A 17,594-nucleotide genomic window follows, 5' to 3' on the forward strand; every position below is an offset into this window, starting at 1 on the left:
ATCAAAAGACCCACATTCGAATTCTTGGATTCTCCATGAACTAACTATGGAATCCTGAGCAAGTCGCTTCCTTTTAACGAAGGCAGTTTCCTCATTTTAAAATGGAAACAATCATACTTATATAGCTAGGTTCTTGTGAGAATTAACAATTAACTTGTAAGATTAAATATAAGGAGATGTGTTTCTACATGCAGGCTGACATGTTTAGAATAGGTGTTCCCCCTGAAAGCCACCATGTTGATAGAGACAGTGCAAAAACTGCCCAGTCCTCCTGGCGAAGTATCTAAATCTGGAGCTGTCAACAATTTTTCCCCCTATTGAAAATTGAGCTGTATTCCCCAGGCAAGTCATTACATCTTTTTGTGCCAAATTGTTTTCATCTTTTAAATGACCCAGTAATCCCACTTTGGGCAATATACATAAGGGAATAATCTAAAAGGAAAAAAGAAGGCAATTTGTTTGAAGATGTTATTCATAGTGCTATTTCTAGCTCTTTATATATCCCTCTATTATAGCACTTATCTCACTGTGCTGTAATTATCCACTCCCCTTCTAAACGCCTCCAAATTATCTTTGAATCAATCTCCAGCACCTAGCACAATGCCTGGCATACAGTAAGAACTCAATAAATGTTTGTTGACTAAATGAATGGGTAATATGAAAAAAGTTTTAAAAGAAATCCGAATGAGTCAAAAACAAAACATTGCTTTTAAGAGATGATATTAAAGAATCTTAAAAGAAAAAAACCTGGTGACTACAGACTGCAAACTACTTGAAAAGGAGTAAGTGATGAAGCCTCAGGAGTGAATTTCAAACGATTTAGTTTATGATCTCTGAGCATCTCCAGGCTTAGGATGAGTGTAGTACAAGATTGCCATGAGACACCTAGGGACATGAGGTCACTTGCGAGGTCATTTTGGCTTGGTGGCCAGGGCACAAGGGTCTGTTAGGAATCTTGGATTCTCACCAGCTTATACTGACTAAATTGCCTAACTTCTCTAAAACCAGTTTCTCCATTGAAAAATGGAGCATTTTCAGGAAAGCCCAGCCCATTAAAAGAAATTACAAGGAGCAAGCAAATGAAAGAGGACAGTTGGGAGGTCCTCTTGGACCAGGGTCCTCAAGCCAAGGTGGAACTTTGAAGCCCCAGCTCTTCCGGGCTTCCACTACACCTTCCAGCCCCATCTTACAGGGTGGTTGATTGAAGGCGCCTCACCAGGGACTTTACTGGAGGCTGGAATCTCTGTGGGAACAGAAGACAGATCAAGGGAAAACACCATGTTAAATACGGCCCATAAAGTCAACATCACTCTGAATGTTCCGTATCCTTGGTGGGAAAGAATGCTTTATACAAATACCAGGGGAGAGCAAAGGAAGCGGCATGTTCTCCAGGGCTTATTTTGGGGCGTTCCAGCAGCTCTGAGCCAGGAAGCCAGAGGCAGGAAGCCACTGCCCTCCGTTCCTTGGCCAGAATCTCAAGGTTAGAAACCAAAGTGGGGAGCACGCAGACTCCTTAGTCCGGATCACCTGCAAGTCTGTGCACCCCCCACCTCCATCAGGGTCTCCCAGATTCCTATTCCACTTGATAGTTTCCTGAAGGAACTGCACTTGACATCATGTAGACAGTCGTTCCAAAACACATCATGAACCCACCCACTTCTCTCTGGCCCAACTTCTACCACCCTAATCAAAGTAACCGCCACCTCTCACACCGATGATTCAAGAGTCTCCTCCTAACCTTCTTGCTTCTACTCTCAACCGCTCCTTACAATCCATTTCCCCCCACAGCGGGCAGAATGGAGCTGATAAAACATAACTCAGATGCTTCCCCTCACACCTAGACTCAGGTCCGAGCCCCTGCTCTAGCTTACTAACAGCTACCAGCCACTCCCCACTCTCCTCTCAGGCTTTACCCCTTGCAGCCCACTACCTGCTAGCATACTGCACTCCTTCAGTTCCTCAAACACACAGCCATTCCCACTCCACTGCCCTTTCACTGACCACACACCCTCTGCCTGCAATTCTCTTCCCCTGACTTTTACATGTCTGGCTCCTTGCCATCCTGATCTCAGCTTAAACAATCACCTCTCAGAGCCCTTCCTCCATTCACTCAGTCAGAGCACTCTGTGTGAATCTCTGAAGTGTTACTTATCATTCTCTACTGTTTACATGTTCATTTATTATCTGCCTCCTCCACACATCCCTACTGGAATGTAAATCCCAAGGGATCATTGTTCCTGTGTCTTTTTCTTCACGCTAAACCCAGTGCTGGATCTTCATCCAGAACAGTATACAGCATATAAGTGGGAATCCAATAAAGATTTAATAAAATTTGACAAATATATGCCACAGATGAAAGAAACCTTTCAGACTGCTGAAGGGCAAGTAGCCCAGCCCTGTTGCTAACATCTTGAGCTTCAGAACCCAGCATGAATCACTAGTGCTGGCATTCAGGAGCTACAGGAGTTTGGGCAAGTTTTCCCACTTCTCTAGACCTTACTTTCCTCAGGTAAAATGGGGATAACAGCACCTGCTTTGTGGGAGTGCTGGGAGAAGTGAGAAATAAATCATGTAAAATGCCCAGTACGAGGCTTATCACAGACAAAAATGTTCACTGTCATCAACAACAACCCCATCTTCTAGGTAGGAAAACCAAGACTCAGAAAGGTGCATTCATCATCGCTCAAATTAAATAGTGAGTGAGCAACAGAACCAAGTCAGAGACACTCATCTTCAGTCTCCTTCCACTGCTCCACAGACCAGCTGTTCCACAGACATAATAATAACAAAAATACCTGATATCATGTCGTTGATTTATATACTTTGCCAGAAAGGATCTAAAGTACCTGACAAAAGAGGCACATAGTTCATGACTTTTTTTAAAGTGAAAAAATTGGGAAGGGAGGTAGAAAAATAAGATGAAGGAAAAGAGTTAAAAAAAATAAGAGCCATACGTCTCATACCATTTGCTAGAAGTGGGCTTCAATTTGGCTGTGAGATTCTCAAAGGCCGATACAAAACAGAGAAAACTACCTGTGCCTGGTCCTTTGGAACACTTGGTCAGTGAAATGTCACAGCAATGTGTGAAGAGGTACCACTACCCAGTTAAGACTCCCTCCAGTTTTTCATACTCAGCTAAAATCCAGTCTCTGTTACTTCTGATCATATCTGCTCTGAAGTCACACTATGGCGTCCAAATCCCAGCTCTACTACTGATGGTGTGACTTTGGGCAACTTACTTAAACCCTCGAAGCCTCAGTATCTTCCTCTAAAAAAAAAGATGAAAAAAATAGTACCTAAATAGATTTTTTTTTAATGTGGTATATACATACAAGGTATGTATATACAAGGGAATATTATTCAGCCTTAAAAAGAAGGGAAATTCTGACACATACTACAACATGATGAACCTTTAGGACATGCTAAGTGAAAGAAGCCAGTCAGAAAAGGATCAACACTATATAATTCCACTTATATGAGCTACCTATAGTCTTCTCATAGAGAGAGAAGGTAGAATGGTGGTTGTCAGGGGCGGGCGGGAAGAGAGAATGAGGAGTTAACACTTAAATGGGTCCAGTTTCAGTTTTGCAGGTGAAAAGAGTTCTGGAGATTGTTTGCACAACATGTGACTGTACTTAACACTACTGAGCTGTACATTTAAAATGGTTAAAATAGTAAATGCTATATTGTGTGTATTTTAAGAAAATTAAAAATAAAATCTAAAAAAAAAAATTGTATATACTCACAGGTAGCTGAAGTGACTCTGACTTATGTCAAGTGCTTTGCCCCATGCTTGGCACAGGGAAGCAATCAATTCACATCAGTTCTCCTTATTAACAGGAATAGCATTCACACTGATAACTACCAACCCTAACCCCTTCATGTCCCTGTCCATCAGCACCACAACAGGAAAACATGCCAAGCCTTCATGCTTCAAGGCAGCCTCCTCCCACCTCGTGAGCTGGGCCTCCAATCCCCATCCAGCCACAGGCCATAGAAGAAGAGTCAGGTTGCTTGCAGGTACCTGGGAGTTCTGCCTCACCAGGGCTTCCAAGCATCTTAGAAAGCTGCTTTTCTTCCCTTGGACACTGACCGGAACAAAGGTAGGTCTCCGAGCACCTTCTCTGCTCTATTAAAATCTGCCACCTAATGCTACTGGCATCAAAGTGCTTCCCAAAAAAAAACATCTCCATCATCTCTTCTGCATTGGAGAAAGGGGCCTCGAAGTTGATCAGAAACTGAACTGACCACAAAAAGTTACTCATTATGGCATCGGTGAACTGTAATGGGGTGGTGCCCTCTTGGTCTCTATCAAATGCTGCCACCATATCAAAGAAGGCTAAAGAAGTGTGTGTGTGTGTGTGTGTGTGTGTGTGTGTGTGTGTGTGTGTTTAAAATCTATTCAGAATCAGAGTTCACCTTTGAATGGGAAGGAATAATACTCTAGAATTCTTACAGCTTCAAGAATAGCGGTAGAGGCTGAGATGGAAAGCCCTGCACAATTTCTTTCAAGGCCTGTGCATAATTTCCACTGCCACAAATGAAACTGAAATAAAGAGCTCCACTATTCAGTTCTGCCTTTTGGACAAGCTATCATCCCTTTCAGAAAAGAAAAACATACAGGCAGCAAAGCAGATCAAAAGGTAGCCCCTCACATTCAAACAACATTCACATGACCAAAAGCAAAGAAAGGTAAGTAAGCAGAAAACAAACAAGGGGAAAAAAGTAAAATTTTAAAAAACAACAAATTCAGGCATCTAAGCCCATGTAACATACGAGAAAGAGATCTGAACTGGGAGAACAAGGTTCTAGTTCTCAATTTCTCATCCACTAGATCACTAAATGTGGGCAATAGAGGCATCTCTGAGTTCCAATTTCCTCATCTGCAAAATGGGTCTGTTCTCTTCCTTTGCCTGAAGGGGCAGCTTTAGTAGAAGAAGTAATGAACCAAGAATGAGAAGATCTGTGTTCTAATTCCACCTAATTAGTCAAGCACCAGCAAGGCAAATTAGCTGCGCCCTCTGGGCCTCTACTTCCCATTATCATGTAAAATGAGACAGATCAACTGAATAATCTCTAAGACTCCTTCCAACACTGACAGTCCATCAGATCTGCACAACGTCCCACACACCAGGTATTAATTCTAGACAGTGGATACAGTGCAAATGCTATATAGCCAACATCCTGCATACTCTTAAGTCCAACCATAACTGCTTTTCAAGCTAAAACTATGCCTGCCGAAGTATCCCCAAACATACCTTGTGGCTTGCTGCTTTAGCCCTAGCAATCAGGCAGAGACACCCTCAAATTATCTTTCTACTCAACTCAAGGTAGGCCTCAGGTGAGAAGAAATATCTAATTTTTTTTACACACAAACAGAATTTTTCCTCAGGCAGAGCCCATCCCTAAATCCCACTGTCAGGAGTACTCTCCTGGGAAAGCAGCTGTCCACACCCCAAATTAAAGCGCTCCCAGCAACAAGTCTCATCACCAGGCAAGGGAGCCAGCTGTCAGTGCTGTAAGCCCGGGGTCTGGGAGCAGAAATGCCATGCGCTCTGGCAACAATGATGTACTCACGTGAGGTCAGGCCCCACAGGCAGCTGGCCTTCCGCTGGCTCTCACTCCCTCTCACACACCCTGAGTCTCACTGCAAGGAGGTGATCCCGAGGCCAGAGGGGAACAGCACTGAGACATTCTCTCCTCAGCCTCCAGAACACGGGGCAAAGGAATGGAGGGGGAGGGGTGAGGGTAGGAAGGGGGAAGGGGAGCGACTTTGTTTCTGAAAACAAGAATTCAAATCCTGCTTCTCCTAAACCCTGAGTCACCTCGTTCTCTTCCAATAGATCAGTGTGGTGGGTAAACATTTCCATAAATGGAGAAGCAGGCTGGAGGACGTCTGAAAAATCACCCTTCTCTCCTCTGGCACTGGAAGAACATGCCCCACTTAAGACAGAATTCCTTACTCGGAGTAAATGATTAACCCCAAAAGAAGTGGAGTCTAAACTGTTCCACAGCTGTCCTGCTACAGGAAAATCCTCCTCCGCCCAAACAAGGAAGTAATTGGTTTAAAAGGCTGTTAAGTTCACCTTGAGAATGGGGCCATCTATCATGCAAACACATTTATGAAGTCGGTCTATTCATTCGGAGTAGGGGGAGGTATTTGGGGAAATTCACCTGAAGACGTCACTAAGAATCAAGTTCGCAGTTCTATTAATGGCAGATGAATCCTATAACAACCCCGGCCCTGGAACCCCAATCCCTGACTCCCCTGAGCTGAGAGTCCTCCTGGAAACTGAGTTTTGCATGAGTTCTTTATAGGACAGACACCAGACAGGAAGACCCACAATAAAACCAGACTTCCTGGAAAAACTTTGGGCAAGGCGGGGTGTAGAAGGCTGAACTACCCAATTTAATTTGTAAGATTAATTCCAATCCAAAGTTCCTGAGTAGTGTTCAATAACTGAATTGGACTAGCGAAGTCAATCAGGAATAAATCTGGTCCAAAATGACTCCAGAACTGAAGTAGAGGAGGAGAAAGGAGATGAGACGCTGGGTGAAATGGTGGTAGAGGAAGATGAGTCTGTTCAGAGAAGGGAATCTATATCTTGGCTTCTCGGTGGTTCTATTTCTCAGCATGATCTTCTTCTACCGTTGGCTGTAAAGGCTTTCGTAGGTCAGAAGAGCCATTTTTTCAGAATCATCACCCACTTCCTGGCTTTTGGGCCTGCACCATGAAGCTGCTTGTTCTAATCCCTAGGGAATCTTCTAGCAACAAACAGCACTGGTCAGAGAGCAAGGAAACCCATGCCCTAAACCCAGATCAGCCACTCCTTAAGATTTTGGACAAATCGGTTCTCTACTTAGAGCTTACACTGTCTCATCTACAAATAGGGTAGATATTCCAAAATTGTCCAACTATGAGCTCTAAAAGTATCTTCTATTTGGTCTAGACAAATAGTCATGACAAATTTATTTTGATTACTTGTTTTTGCAAGCATGACATAAGTACCTGAAAATTTGCAAACATTTCTTACTTACTGCATATTTAATAAATGAACACAAATATAAGTGACTGTCAAATGAAGTAAAGAAACAGGATCCTTGGACCACTTGCAAGAACCAGAACTCGGTACAGAACTCTTGCCAATGCAGTACTCCCTAGAGGTCCCAGAGGCAAGCCTGAAGAGGGCAAAAGGATGGCCCTCATTTATAATTGAGAAGACTAGACCAGCCATCAGACCTGGTTGTTCTGTGGAAAGATTATCATCCTGTTAGGGACTCAGAGTTCCTTCTAATATTGCAACAGGAACACTACAGCAGGGGAAAGATATTCCATGAAAAAATAGCTGTCCAGGGAAGACCCGGGAACTCTGAAAACCAAGGACCAAGGAGGGAGCTATAGGGATAGGTATGAAAACCAGAATGATAAAGTCTATATCTACTCTCCACTTTGCAAATAGCATTTGCAGATCAGTTTCCACACCCACAAAGGGGCTCTTCATTCCTTAATGTATGTGCGCCTCTCTTCCTCTTGACCACTGAGAACGATTGGCTCTGGGATCTCAAGAGGAGAAAAGACCATAAAGGCCATTGAGCCCATACCTCCAGTGCCCCCATTAATGAATCCCCCCATGGTATCCTTGAGGTCTCCAGTGAGGTAGAGATCATTATCTCCTACAGCTGCAAATTCCATCTTTCCAACAGAAAGTTCTCCCTTATATGGAAACAAAATCTGGCTCCCTGGGCTTCAACCTCAGTTCCTCATTCTGCCTCTGAGAACCATATAAACAACCTATGTCTTTCTCACTGGTCTGGAATTTTTGTAGGTGAATATAGATATAAAACAAAGCTCTCCAAGATCTCATCTCTCAGTTACTCTGGCTGTTTCCTGACCATATCGCATTGCTAGCTCCTAATGCATTTGTTGCCAACTTGAAATCCATCCTTTTTGTGTTTTCCAATAAGTGTTACTGCTAAGCAACCAGTTCTGCATATGTACTGATGACCTTGTGGATTCACAAGATGTACCCTGTTAAAACCAAGTCATCGAGATATGGGAGAAGTTAGGTCTTCTAGATCAGTTCTTCAACTACCTCTACCCCATCGCCCATGCCACATTCCCATCCTTCATGGGTGAAGCTCAAGGACGCACATCCCAGACCCAGCTCCCCATTCCTGCTCTCTAGTCTTCCCAGACCTAACACTGTCTCCAGGATAAAAGGCTGTTCAAAGAAGCATGAAGAGAACTCTACTGAAAAGAAGGCCTCGTCAACACAAGTGCCCTCCGCGGCCTGCAGGCAGGACAACAGGGCTAATCTGCTGATCACAGGACTGGGAGCTCATGATCCCTGACAACTCCAGTACCATTCTAGACCTCGGTGTCATTACAAATGGCCGTGCAGTGGCAGGGGAGTGGGGGTGTCCTTTTCCATCACAGTTCTGATGGCACTATTTGGATTCAAAGTATATGTAGTAACGATGCCTCACATTAGAAGCATGCTTTACTATTTAGTAAATGCTTTCCCAGATAGTCTTTTTTCATCCCTACTGGCAATGACCCCTGGAGGTAGTCTCATAGGCAAACTGAGGCTGAGAGGTTAAGTATATTTAAGCCAATTCAGTCATAGGCAAACTGAGGCTGAGAGGTTAAGTATATTTCCAAGGTCACAGCATGAGTAAGTCGTAAAAAGAATACTGGTTTCGGAGTTAGACTACTCAAGATTCCAGGGGCAATCCTACCAGCTGTATGACCTCTGGCCAACTGTTTAACTTTTCTAAACCTTGCTTTCTACACCTGAAAATTAAAAACTAAAATAGCCCCTCTGCCTATCTCTCAGAGCAGTTATGAGGATCAAATGAGATAATGAGAGTGAAAGCCCTCTGGAAAATGGGGAAGGCGGCACGAAAGTGTAAGGGATCATTGTGTGATTACTTGTAAATGACTGTGCATTCCATTACAAATTTAAAAACCAGTGAGGTCATTCTCAAGGCAAAGAAACATTAAGGCTCTGGGAATTAAAGGGTAACAATCTGGCGTTCTGCTAGGTTATGTCTATACACTACTCACTCTTGCAGTTGAAGGTCAGCAGTGACTGTCAGATTTTCAATCGCCAAGTCACATATGTCTACAGCGGTGCTCAAGAAAAACTCTCCCTTTTCAGCTACAAGCAAATGCCAGGCCAAAAGGAAGTAATAGAGATGGACATTTGAAAGAACCCCTTCCCCGCACCGAGATTCTCAGTTCCAGAAATGTGATCTGCAATGTTTTCCTTGGAGAAGTTGTTAGAAACACAGGCTCCAGTCTCTCTGCAATATGCCCGTGGGGAAATAAACACACAGTAAGGAGCTATTTACCAGAGAGCACTAAGAAAGCTCCCAAGCATGAATTATGAAGGGCCCAGGATTCAAGTTGCAGACATCAAAAAGACAGAAATTCCAACCCATTAAACCTCCCAGGCCCACTCTCAGAGGCCGGACCTGGGATCTGGGCAACCCAGGCAGCAGAGAGGCCCGTTTACATACCAGAGGTCCTGCTGTAGGTCGCTGGGGAGCCAGAGGGCACCCAAGAAGCTCTGTGAGTGTAGGCGCTGGTCTGGCTTCCTTCAGGACTCTCCCAACACGCTAGTCATCAGAATTCTCTTCAATTTCTGCAAAGATCCAAGTCACTGATGTCATTTATGGTGGGGCTGGATCATCCCCAGAAATCCATCCCCAGGGTAGATGAGCACACGGCTCAGTGATGACCGTTTTCTGCTTTGCATTTTATCATCTGTAAAATGCTTTCTTCATTGTGCTTAACATTGGAGAAAAGCACTAATTTGTGGAATAGAAGTGTGAGCACCTACTATGTGTGCCTGAATCCCCAGGGATGCTACAGGAAGAGCAGTGAGACGCAGGTAATTTCAAGCAGCTCACAAGCATAGTAGAAGAGAGACACTGACCATAATACAGAACACTATGTGGTCCACTCCACGAGTTCAGACTTCAATAGGGCCCCTCTCAATGGGAGGAACAGACTGCTGGGCTAGGTATTAAAAGAGGGTAGGACTTAGAGTGTGAGAGGTAAAGGGGTAAAGGAGCAAAGGCATTTCAGGCAAAAGGGAAGATTTGAACCCAGACAATGAGGAGCTATGTCCAAAGAATGGTAAGCTTAGAGGATGTGTAGGTCACTCATGGGAGAGGTGGGCAGAAGGGCGGAGACAAACAGATAACTTAGAAAAGTAAACTGAAGCCAAATACTGTAATTTGTTGCAGGCTAAGGTGACTGAATTTTATTTCTAAAAGCAGTGTTTTCTTATTTATTTGTTTGTTTGTTTGTTTGTTTGTTTGTTTAGAGAAGCAAAGCTCTAATCACACCATTGATCGGCTTTTAAAACAAAAGAAGTCTCTTTGGCTGCCAAATAATAATAACAATAACAACATTAATGATTGTTTCCTTTGTGCTGAGCACTGTACTAAGCAGGTTGCCTTCATTACTCCATTTAATGCCATCAGCAACTCGGTGACCTGGGCAGTCTCACTCCTACATTACAGATGAGGAAATAAAGGCTAAAAGAAAAAGCAAACTGTACCAATCCTAGAGACAGTACGTGGAAGAGGCTGCAATTAACTAACTCACAGTGCAAGCAACCCCTTGCAATTCTAGACTGTCCTCTCCAATTTCTAACCCTCCTCTGCATTGCCCAGACTCTATCTCATTTCTTTGAGATGAAATCATCCTCACGTAACTGTCACACATGAAATCATATATAACAAACATAACTATCTCTAAAAATACTTGACAAAAGTCCCCATTTGTTTCTGTCTCCCCACTAGTTCCCTGAAGTCAGGAACCTGGCCTGTGTTTTCAGTATTGTATACACAGTGGACACTCAATAATCACATGTATTCGGTTAAACAATATCTTTGAAAGTTGGGCCAAAGAGATAACACAATACTGGCTGTAATTTCTACTCTCTTCTGCCCAGAAATGGAACTAATCTCAGTGAGATTCCCAAGGTCCAAAGGGGAGACAGAGCCAAGTTGAAAAAGGTCAAGGGTAGTGTACATGGGGCAGCCTGAAGCTTCTGCAGCTACTCACAGGCTGCTTGACACTCGAACCTGCAGCCAGGTGCTCCACAGGCCTCAGAGGGCGGTGAACAGAATGCACATTTCCTTGAAAAGGACAAAAAGCTCCTGGATTCCTCCTAAGTGTGACTTGTCTCAGCCTTAGTAAAAGGATAAACTGGGCTGACACAGTGGTTTTCCAACTTTTTTTTCCCTAGAAGCAGAACTTTTCCTTTGAACAAAATGTTTTGTAGTTGCTCAGTTGTAAAGTAAATAAGCGCAGAGCTGCTCTGACTGGGATCCAGAGCTCCCCTTCCTTCCTACTCTCTCACCACTTGTCACCTCCTCCACCCAGCACCCCAACCCCAACGTCACTTCTGAGGTCTCCCAGGTTCCGGGAAGCCAGCTTGAAAACCACCAGCCTTCTGAGCTCTTCATAGTACCTTCCAGCTCTGATGCCTGTAACCTCCAAGGTCTGAGATGTACCTCCCCAATAAGCAGCTCTGCTTTTTTACCAATGAGACAGGCAACATAGGCCGTAGCAGCGGGGAAAAAAAGAGTTCTCAAATTAGAAAACTTAGATGATATTCTATTAAGGACCTGTGTTCTCACAAGCAAGTTATTTAAATCTCACTGAGCCTTGGTTTTCTTGTCTATAAAGTGGGAAATAATATTCTTATCTACCAAACTAGGTTTTATGAGAATTAACTAATTTAATATGCATAAATTCTCTAGCAAAATGCTACAATAAAAATACTACGTTATGATCACCCCATCTATAAATTTATCTAAGCCCATATGTAGAAAAGTAAGTAGCACTGTGTCCAGGGCAAAGAAGATGCTCAAGGGGCCCATTGTGTTCCTTCTTTGCTCTCATGGACATTTTCAACCCGAACAAACAATATGACACCAATAAAGAGCCAGAGAGAGAAATACATTTTGAGTCCTAAATTCCCTACAGCTCATCTTTGAAAAATCTTACAGCTTTGTCTCTGGAACCTTTGAAATTCATGGCCATTTTAGGCTTCCAAGGATGTCAACGCAGACCGTCAAGGGTAGAGAAAGTGAATCTGAGAAAACCACTGATCCGGGTCATTGGCATAAGAGAGAGTGTTAGATTTGGCATCCCAGCCGCCAGCTTTCACATCAACCAGCTGAGCAGACTGAGAAATCCCACTTGTTCTCTGAGGCTCAGTTTCTTTATCTGTGAAATAAGGATGAAAACAGCCCTATCCTACACCTCCCTGTTTTGCTGACTAGAACCAAGGAGTGATGGATAAGAAAACTCTTGAAAACTTCGCAGCTCTTTTTCCTATATTAAAATTATCATTTTATTATAGCTACAAGTAAAAAAGTTGAACCACTGAAAAAAATAACTTAGAATATGCCCAAATCTGGTCTTGAGGCTGCTGTTCCAGTTGCAAGAATCCTGTCTCTCACCTGACTTTTACCCCTGCACATCTTGAAGGTTAACCCCCATTTCATTGTAGCTCTCCCAGCAGACCCGTGTAGTCTCTGAACTACACGAAAAAGAATGTCCAACTGTCCTCAAGACAGCACTCAGGGCCTTCAGGATGAGCCCCAACCCACCTTTCCAGCCACATCTCCCATTATATTGCTACAAGAATCCCTTGCTCCAGGCAAGAGTGTAGCCCCAATTCTTCACAACTCCAAGAATTTGGCCATGCTTCCCCTCAGAGTTGCGCCTCCAAATCTGAGCACAAAATCTCCTTACCATGCAGTGGGGAAGTGGACCACTTGAGAGGGTTCTGTGAATGAGGTATAGTCAGCAGTGTCTTCTGTGCCCCATCCTTTCTCTAAAGATGGTCCCACCAATTACTGGTCCATAAACATCCACATCATGATAAGAAGAAATAATTTTGAATTTCTTTGTAGTCAACAAAAATTCACCTTCTTGAATGCTTAATGTCAGATATAACCACGACACCTACTCCACAAATGAGAAACCTGTGGGTGAAGAACATAATAAGCAGAGCCAGTAGCCACTACAGGCCGTTGGCTCCAGCATCCATGCACTACCCTCTCCCTCGGCAGCAGAGTGCCATGTAAACTTTGTCGTAGAAGGTGCCAGCCTCAGGCCAGCCCACTGCATGACTCTGGGCAAATCATTGTCCTTCTCTGAGCCATACGATGTGGTGTCATCCCACACATCTACACACCTCTTCCTCTCTCCTCCTGAGAGATTTCAGAAATAGAACCTTAGAGAGGAACTAACAAAGTAATGCTTACATATGTGTGTGGTCAGTTCTGCCCTGAGCTTTCTTTCCCTCCCAACCTCCAAAGTCCACCCCATAAGAAGGAAGAATGACTCAAATGTCAAAAAGCCACACTACTCTATAGGACAGTACAGGGGACACCGTGTGGCGGCATCGCCACGCAGACCAGCAAGCCGCTCGTATGCTCAACTGCGGTCACGGTCACAGTGCATGAGCCTTGTTAGCAAACTGCCGGTTCACTTGGCAATTTATAATAAGCTCGAAATGCAAGGGCATTAATGTGGACTTCACAGTATGGACCTGACATGCATGCCTCATGGTTTGTGGGCTCCCTGAGGGCGGCAATGGAAGAATCCCTCTTTTCTTCAAAGCATTAGCTTCTCTTTTTAGTGTAGGCAACTAGAACTGCTGTCTGACCACAGCACTCATTTAGATGTGGAGACAGGACCTGCGTAGCCGGCCGCCGTGCCCTCTCCAGGTATTTTCCTCAAGTCTAAATGCTGACACCTGGGCTCTCCCAGGACCACAGAATCCCAGATATTGGCAAAACTCAAATACTAACTAGCCCAACTCCTGGAAATGATTTGTCTGGGGCATTCGTTCATTCATTCAGAAAGCTCGCGGACGTCCACTTATTGCACAGCAAGAAGAGGAGGCTAAGCTTCTGCCTTCAAGGACCCCGCACCAATATCTTAAGTGGTTTCTCAATGGCAACAGATTAAGTCCAAGTGCTTTATCTAATATCTCAAGTTTCTCAATAATTCGAACTTGATCTTCTCTTCTCACCATAAACTCCCTTTGCTTATTCAGACTGAACTTTTAGTTCACATTATTCTCTTGCCTGACCTACTACCCTTCCCCATCCCAATATCTAATACAGATGTCCTACACACCCTCCAAGGCCAATGGTAGTTTTCAACAGGAACAAGAAATAGAGTTATTTCCAGAGTGTCTCATGTATTACAGACATCTAGCATCTCTGGCCCCAACCACTGCATGACAATGGTAGTCTGGCTTAAAGCATTGAGACAATGAAAAAACATTCTACCTGATTAGCAGAACTCCTTAAAGAAATGTTACTACTCCCAACAAAAAATCACCTGACCACTATCACCCTACGTGAAACCTCCCTTGTTTCACAGTCCAGTCAAAATAATCTCTCTTCTCTGAACTTGCTCAGCCTGCTCTCTAGGACATTGATCATGATCTTCCTTGTACTATTCTTACTATTATTATTTTCTTTCCAGTGAAGGCTCCCAGTGGAAGAACCTATGACTTACATCTGCCCACAGCGCCAAATCTAGCCCAGTGTCAGGCTCATAGTAACTGTTTAATAAACGTTATTGAATAAATTATATAAACAGGACAACTGTCCACGACGTGATTCCCAGGAAGAGATTAAACTGAATTGGAAAATTCCTAATCAACCACTGCTGTCAAAACTAAGGAGAACCTAATTCAGAAACTGAAATTGGGCAAATGGACAAATATTTTGGGGGATACTAAGTGTATTAATGTTATATATTTTGGGGGATACTAAGTGTATTAATGTTATATATTTTATATAAATAAAGATTAAGTAGAATATTATACATAATTATATTACAACATTATAATTCATTGTACATATTAAATATTATAGGATAATAAGCCCTGGACATTTTTAAATGTGTTGGTGGCAGACATATTGTCTCAATTGGCTCAGAGTTCTTTTCCACCCTCTAAAGTGCCTTCCTGCACTGCAGAAGCAGATTGCTAAAAACTACATTTCCCACACTCCCTTAAAGCTAGTAAATTAGGTTCCAGAAATAAGATGTACTCGTGTGAAACTTAGTAGGCAAACGTGAAGCTAAATCATCCTGCTGATATTTCTATGGCAAGCAACATTGTGGAATCCTGAGTCAAAATGCCTCTCCATTTGGCAGTACAATGTCCCGCCGCCAACTCTGAGGATGTTGAGAAAAGTTTCAAAGGCAGGAGGGCTTCAGCAGCAGCTTCCTAATGCCATCTTCCTTATGCCTGGATTGCAGCTATGGAATAAATTCTTCGAGTTCATAGCTCCAGGTGTAACCTCCTGGCTCCCACTGCTCCAGCCTTTCCAGCAATTTTGTTAGCACCTTTTCCCCTGAATTAATCCCTTTCCACTTAAATTGTGCGGAATGTCTTTCCTACACTTAAGACAGATAGATGGAATAGAGAAAATAAAGAAAGCTAATAGATCCATTAACTGATCATCCATTCCTTTATTTCTTGATCTGCTCGAGTAAGATCTATGTCTGTCTATATTTAAGACCCTCCCTTGCCTCTGTGAAGGGAAGACAATATGTCGCTTCTCTGTAATGAGCCCAACGGACCTAAGAGACTTAAGTGGCAAGTGTCATTAGCTAATTAGAGCTACATAAAAGAGCTTATGGTCAACATAAACTCTAATTCCTATAACATTAAGCACAGTTACAGCACAATTACTAACTCTTTCCTAAGAATTCTTGGCTTGCCCTCTCTGTTTTCCAGATTTGCCCCTGAATACTCCAGTACCTCAAAGGCATACCATTACACACCTAGCCCATCTGCTCTGTGCAGCCCCACGGAGTCAGCCTCGAGAAATGTATGTGCCTGTCCTTGTTTCCTCGTTTGTAAAATAGGGTTGGTAATAGTGCCTTCCCTGTAAGTTTGTTTAGAGGATTAGATAAATCACTGTGAATAAAGTAGCTACAGCAGTGACTGGCACCTTTGTTTCCTGAGTGTCAGCTAGTGTGTAAACCGAGGAGCAATCTTAGGACACAGGTATAAGTCCTATTTTACAAATGAAGAAACTGAGACTCAGAGAGATTACATAACTTGTCCAAGGTCAAATGGCTATGAAGCGAGGGGTGGAGGCAGGACCCAAATCCAGCTCCACAGCCTTCCACCAAATCCGAAGCTCTTTGCTCTTCAGCATCCTGTTTGCTGATATGCACACCTAATGGAAAAATGTATTAAAATGGAAGAGGAAAAACAACCCAGACATAACGGGGCTGTACCTTGGGAGTTCTCTGGGCATCACAGAATGATAAGGCCAATGTCATAAGCTCTGCCCTTCAGCACAGTCAGCTCCTGTGTGTAAAATTAGCTCAGCGCTGCTCCAGTGCCGCCTGGAGCCCCGAGGCAAAACTCACCCCAGGCACAGCACGACCTCGCCTCACCCTCAGTCCCAGGAAGGGTCCCTCACGAACCTCATTAGGGCCCGAGATGACTCATTTTGCTCTATCCTGTCTCTGCCTGCTGAGGTCACCTCGCTGCCATCCAGAAAGGCAGCTCCAAAGGAGAAGTAAAGATGAAAATGCAAGCAACTGTTCTGCATTCCTTTCCTCCAGGACAGCTTATGAGCAAGGAAGAGGTGCCTACTGCCTTGCCAGCTGTGTACTAAAGGAAGTAGGCTCTGCTGTGTTAGATAAGCCGGCTCAGGACCGAAAACAGACACTAGCCCAGATGGACTCTTGAGACCTCTCTCCTTATTTTACTCTGGAGATGATGGTATTGGCCAGGGGAGGGGCCTATTCTATATTCTGAACATAGCACTTGATGATGAACACCATGGTCTCTTCTGCATCCTCTCAACCTAATACCACCAGACTTGAAGGCAGATCTCAAATGCTATCTCCCCAGGGGCCTGACCTGCACCCATCCCTACCTAGCTAGAATTTCCATCACAAATTCCACAATGCCTTATCTCTACTTGTTATTATTTGGCATTTATTTGTTCAACAAACAATATCTTGCACATCTATTTTGGACTTGAGGGACACAGAAATGAAAGAAATGACCACTACACTCAAAGAAATCAACTTCAATAAATAGCCAAAAATGGGGGTGGGGGGATATCAGGGGTCAGAGATGTATTCCAAGCCAGGGGTCCCCAACCCCCAGACCACGGACCAGTACCAGTCCATGGCCTATTAGGAACCAGACCGCACAGCAGGAGGTGAGCAGCAGGTGAGCAAGCAAAGCTTCATCTGTAGTCGCAGCCGCTCCCCAGCTTTAACATCACCCCCTCAGCTCCACTTCAGATCATCAGGCATTAGATTCTCATAGGAGCAGCAGTCCCTGGTGCCACAAAGGTTGGGGACCACTTTTCTAAGCAGAGGTGATATCAGAGCAAATTATTAAAAGGCACATGGGAGGCTACCCTGGTAAGGTGGGGATAATAGCAATGTTTCGACAAGGGAACAGCATGTGTTAAGTCCTGGAGGCTACAGAGAATCCCATGTCTCAGAGATGAGTGAGATGAGGATGGAAAAAGACAAGGGCCAAATTACCAAGACTCTTCTAGTT

General features: G+C 43.8%; 1 protein-coding gene across 22 annotated transcripts in view; it reads right to left on the bottom strand.

The window, feature by feature from the left end:
* LPP (LIM domain containing preferred translocation partner in lipoma) overlaps positions 1-17,594 on the bottom strand; it is a 640,361-nt gene that overhangs the window by 579,799 nt on the left and 42,968 nt on the right. For 10 of the 22 annotated variants that reach the window (XM_011381721.2, XM_011381711.2, XM_023525839.1 and 7 more), the window contains one exon: positions 9,523-9,647. The exons of 1 other annotated variant lie outside the window; for it this stretch is intronic. The gene's annotated coding sequence lies outside the window, so the exon portion shown is untranslated. Of the gene's footprint in view, positions 1-1,190; positions 1,244-5,258; positions 5,533-5,577; positions 5,746-9,522; positions 9,648-9,941; positions 10,025-17,594 lie in introns of those variants that run through there. 11 more of the 22 variants (XM_011381743.2, XM_023525849.1, XM_011381736.2 and 8 more) reach the window with 7 other exon arrangements.

Source organism: Pteropus vampyrus, unplaced genomic scaffold (assembly GCF_000151845.1).
Source record: "Pteropus vampyrus isolate Shadow unplaced genomic scaffold, Pvam_2.0 Scaffold14, whole genome shotgun sequence".
NCBI classification, from domain to species: domain Eukaryota; kingdom Metazoa; phylum Chordata; class Mammalia; order Chiroptera; family Pteropodidae; genus Pteropus; species Pteropus vampyrus.